A 5,162-nucleotide genomic window follows, 5' to 3' on the forward strand; every position below is an offset into this window, starting at 1 on the left:
GTACTTGTAAATATGAGATAACAAAAATATAGAAGTGTATAATCAAGGTTCAGCGTTCGTTTTTCCTGTTAATGCCTTCTGGAGATAACGTTTTCCCTCTATGAATTAGAAAAGTCTCGCGTGCCTTACGGCGGGAGGCATTGATGGTGGGTTGTAGTTCGAGAGGGATAAGTCGCATGTCCGCAGAAGAGTGACCTGGTAAGTTGAAGTGTGTAGGGACTGCTGCTGTGGAGTTGGCGTGATGTGGGTTGTCGCTTGTCTGTGTTCTGTGAACCTTTCACGGATCGTGCGTTTGGTTTCCCCTATATACTGTTTTTTACATTTTTTACATTCAATCATATATGTAAGGTTAGTAGAATTACAGGTTATATGTTGTTTTATTTGTCTTGTTTCGCCGGTGTTGCTAAAAGTGTACGAAGTTCTTGCATCGTCAATGTAAGGGCAAGTGAGACATCCATGAGTGGAGTTGCAGCGGAAAGTGCCAGAGGTGAGCTTGGGTGTCGTGTTAGGGTTCTTTAGTTTTGCTCGAACCAAAAGGTCGCGAAGGTTTGGTGAACGACGGTAAGCGATGAATGGTTTATCTTTGAATATTTTTTGAAGGCGATCTGTGGAGTTGAGAATAGGTTGTTTCCTGTGAAGTATTTCTTGGATATTAGGTAGTGCTGGGCTATAAGTGATGGTGAAGGGGACTGGGGTGTTGGATTTATCTTTATCATGATTATGTTCCTGTAATGTCTCACTTCTGGGTATCTGTTTGGCTCTTAAGATTTGTTCTTTCACAAAACGGTCTTTATAGCCTCGTTTTGTTAAATATGAGAGCAATTCTGCTGATCGATGTTCGAAGAATTCGTCTTTGGAGCAAATCCGACGTAAACGGAGAGCTAGGCTGTAAGGGATGGCTTTTTTTGTATGATGAGGATGACTTGAGGAATGGAGTAAATACTGGTGTTTGTCTGTAGGCTTGCAATAGAGATCGGTTTCGATTTTTCCATTTTCGAGTTGAATATTAACGTCCAGGAAAGGAATAGAAGTTGTAGATCGTTCACTAGTGAACTTAATAGTAGGGTGGATGTTGTTGAGGTATGTGATGAAGTTGTCTAGCTTTTCTTCTCCGTGTGTCCAGACCATCAGAATGTCATCTATGTACCGGAGCCAGAGAAACGGTTGATCAGGTTGGCCCTGAGGAAGACTAATTCTATTAGTCGAAATATTGGCCACTAATAAATCTGCCCTTTGCCGTAGTGCCAGCCTTGCATTCAGTTTTGTATTTTCACGTTAAAGTGACGCCTGACACGAGGTCTTTCACAAGAGAGATCCGGCAAAATTACCAGCAAGTTTAATTCCTGCGTTGTGTGGACCTCTGCATTCAAAAGTTTTCCATATAAGGGATTACCCCCCGGGGCGTGATGTGGGTTGTTTGTCGCTTGTCTGTGTTCTGTTAGCCTGCGTAGCTGGCGGTATTGTAGGCGCGCGCGAAAGAAAGTTTTGGTGGCGGAGCCGCTAGAAGCGAGCGGCGAAGCCGCGAGAAATACCCAGAGTTTGAAGCAAAAAATAGTTGATGAATTTAATATAAAAATGTATGTCTTGCCATTTGGCCGGAATTTGTGCCCGCTACACTCACAGATGCATACACCTATAAAATAGGGGGACATATCTATGGTTTGTCACATGAGTCCGAGTATGCCTGGGTCACTAACCAAGAAGAAAAAAAACTTTTATTACTTCCAACAACAAACTTAAGTGCTAATGGTAACACAATATCTTGAAAAGAATTAAATTTTGTATCAAATTTCTAAACAACCAACTCGCTGTGACCATCTCCTTGTCTTAACTGTAGCGGTTGACAAAGCAAGCTTATGCAAGTCTGGAGGAATTAGTATGAGACCTTCCCTCACAGTTTCGTAGAAAATCCACCAGTTCGCAAACTAATTTAATTCAACTAAGCGGCACTAGGCAAGGCTAAGAAAGTTAGGACAGAGGGGAGGGGCGGTCTAACTTGAACGTTTAGTCATGACAAGCGGGGAACTTGTCAAAATGTCGACCCACAAAAGAATGCAAGAAAGATACCAGATTTCAGTATGAAACAGGCTTTTAAGTTAACAGATCTAAACCCTCAAGAACCGCCAGATTTGGATGCATCCCCCACAGAGGAGGTTGGACACGGTTCAAAAGGCATGCTGGGACGAGTTGTCGGTTCGAGGTCAGTTGTAACAAACCTTCGTGCTGTGCGGACCCCAAGGAATGACAAATTTTCGCTTCAAAAAGGCAGAAAATCGGTTAATTCGGCAATTTATTCGATAAGTTTTCTCCGGTTACCGTTAGCGCACATCGACTGACTAATTTAACGCTCAAAACGTTGGGTTTATACGGCGATCCTAGCGATCGATCGATCGAAAGCCGGTACAGCCGAAACTGCTCCATCTAATCAGTGTAATTACCACTTCCATACAATTGCAAAACCAATCCTGTCGTCCTTCTATGAAATCGTACCTTTTGAATTATAATGTACGATCACGGGCTCGAAAATCTGGCATTGAAATATTCAGAGTTCATAACTACTGGAATCCAATTCTGGTTGAAATAGCCGAATATTTTAATACGAAATGAAGTAAACAAGGATTGTAGGGAAATGAAGATTTTCACGGCCTTACTGGATAGGAATTTTGTTTAACCATTCTGTATACTGGTTGCCAATGAGACTGGGACATGGAAAAAAGCTCTCACACAAGTTCAGCTTGCAAGAGTCATAGATTTTAGCCACACAGGAGTACTAAATATGTTTGATATAACAAGTTCTTCAATAATAATTTGTTTTATTACATCACATGTTGCATGCGGGAAATGAAAACATCAAATTGATCTTGAATGAAATAAGTCAAAAAACCTTGTAAACAATGCCAAATACTCAACCTTCCTTTACTGGGCAGACCCTTACTTTGTATGAAAGAGTCAGTGTACTGTATTTGATCAAGGTGAGGGGCCCTCTCTCTCTTAGTCCTTTGAGCCCCCAGTGGGGCATAGGGCCTGGGTGCATGCTCCCTCTAATTATATATTCAAAAGAAAATAAGCCCTTTTAATACAAACATCAATACACAAAACAATGTTATGGAGATTATGTACATTAGTACCCTCAAACATAGAGAGTGTGAAAGCCAAATAGTAAGTTGGTAAGGAATCACAAATGAACAATAAAAATTCAGAGTAAGTACAAATAGCTGCTCAAAAAAGGTATCTCTTTTCCATAGTCTAACAAACTATGATAGCACACAATATAAAAATATTGACTTCACAAAAGTTTTGCCCCCCTCCCCCCCCCCCCCCCTTTCCCATTACTATAGTGGTCCAGCCTTATGAAAAACTCCAAAAAACCTGTGAGCAATATTCTCTTTAATCTTGGAGAGTTTTAGTTCAGTACTAACAAGACAGGCTACCAACTATCAAATCTGTTTTTATTTTATTTTAATAATAACAATCACATTAATAATGAAAACTGCTGTACATACTGCACATGTGATTCATAACTTGGCAAAGGGGCACAGTATTATAGTCACACTAGATGTCCTCCTCTCCTTTACATGTACTAGTCACTTTAAATCTACAACATATCCATTATGATTATGTTATTGGATAATTTGGAGAAATATTGAAATACAAATTGAGAGGAACTCTGCTCACAAGGCATGCCTCCCGCTCATAAACTAAGGGCCTGTTTACATCGAAGTGTATTTTGTACACCAATGGGAAGGTGGATGACTCGACATAGTTTGCAGAGCATACCAGAGATTTCAGCTACTGACAATAGTCAAGTGCAATTAAGATCAAATTAGCATACATCTACTTTGAAGGTCATCTTGCAAATCAGCTGTCAATCCCTTTTATTAACAACACAAATTACATACAATTTATACACAATTATATATTTATACAAATTATAAGCACAGAGGTAATAAGTCAAATCATCAATAGAGATTTCATATATGCTTGACTTTTGATGCAAAATACATGCCTGAAGTGACTAAATATTTTTTTTGTATGGGAATATATGGAAATTTATACAGTGCATAGAGTGTATACAGCTCAGGCATGCAAATTGTTGTACAATCATACAAGATATAGTTTAAAAGTATAAGTAGAATGTAATTTCTGCACAACTGATTCTTAATTTATGGAACTAAGTCGCAAGTGGTTCCCCGTTTTAGTTATTAATTTTTCTGTGGATCTGTGCTTGTGATAATTAACTTTAAGTTTCTCTCGTCAAACCAACGGATATGTTTGCCCACGTACAAGCAACAAAACAATGCTTCCAATTATTCCATCTATTCTCCTCGTAGTTGGTTAGCTTTTCCTCAGTTGGACTATCCACTGGCCGCTTGCTCGTCATGATTTTACCTGGTGAAATGAAGAACCGGTAGTTAAATTTGATTTTTTTAAACCAGGAGATTACGCGGACTGCATGCAAAATTCGCGGGTTCTTCGTCACGTTTCATGGCGTGAAAGGCAAATAGTGGCAAAAATCCAACTACTTCAACATCGTATAATTCACTAACCAAAGAGGCGCTTAGGGGCGCCTGATCATTTTCTATTAAGAAATTAACCTTCTTTGGAATGGATATTAATTTTGAAGTCTGAGAAGCTTGAGTTTGGAGAGAAATTGACAAAATGTAACATCAACTCAAATTTCACGAGGCGCAACAAAGGCCGACAATGAAGCACCGAAGTCGAGCCCTAACTTGTCTTAGAAATTAAGTTTAGAGTCGAAAGGTTTCCAGCAACTAGACCAGTACCAACTCGAACGTGTCCTGTGGGGTTGAAATCGCAAAGCTAAAAACAAGTACGTTAAATGATTAATATTGATACTCACTTCTTCCTAAAAACCCGCCATGTTGATTTCATGACCACGATAAAAGAGCGTTCGTGATTCGCTAATGCGACCAACAACAATGCCTTTCGAACCGTGTCCAACCTCCTCTGCATCCCCCATATGCGCTTATGCACACCAAAATTCCATACTGAAACCCCTCCTTGTCACGCAATTTTCGTGGAGGATTGTGTGACGAACAGCGTACTGTAAGATTGACCCTCACCGCAATAAAAAAAGGCGAAATATGTATGTACAAAAATCAGCCCATGATTTCATCATAGTACAAGATGAAAATAAATGA

General features: G+C 39.7%; 1 long non-coding RNA gene across 1 annotated transcript; it reads right to left on the reverse strand.

Annotated features, from left to right (window-relative positions):
• Nucleotides 1-3,442: 3,442 nt before the first annotated feature.
• LOC146489167 (uncharacterized) lies at nt 3,443-4,982 on the reverse strand. Its single transcript, XR_014864997.1, has 2 exons — nt 4,862-4,982; nt 3,443-4,389 (listed from the first exon to the last, which is right to left on the reverse strand). It is a non-coding gene; the product is annotated as an uncharacterized LOC146489167 (long non-coding RNA).
• Nucleotides 4,983-5,162: the final 180 nt, after the last annotated feature.

The sequence above is a fragment of the Pavona decussata genome, unplaced genomic scaffold (genome assembly GCF_977016875.1).
Source record: "Pavona decussata unplaced genomic scaffold, jaPavDecu1.1 SCAFFOLD_6, whole genome shotgun sequence".
Classification (NCBI taxonomy): Eukaryota; Metazoa; Cnidaria; class Anthozoa; order Scleractinia; family Agariciidae; genus Pavona; species Pavona decussata.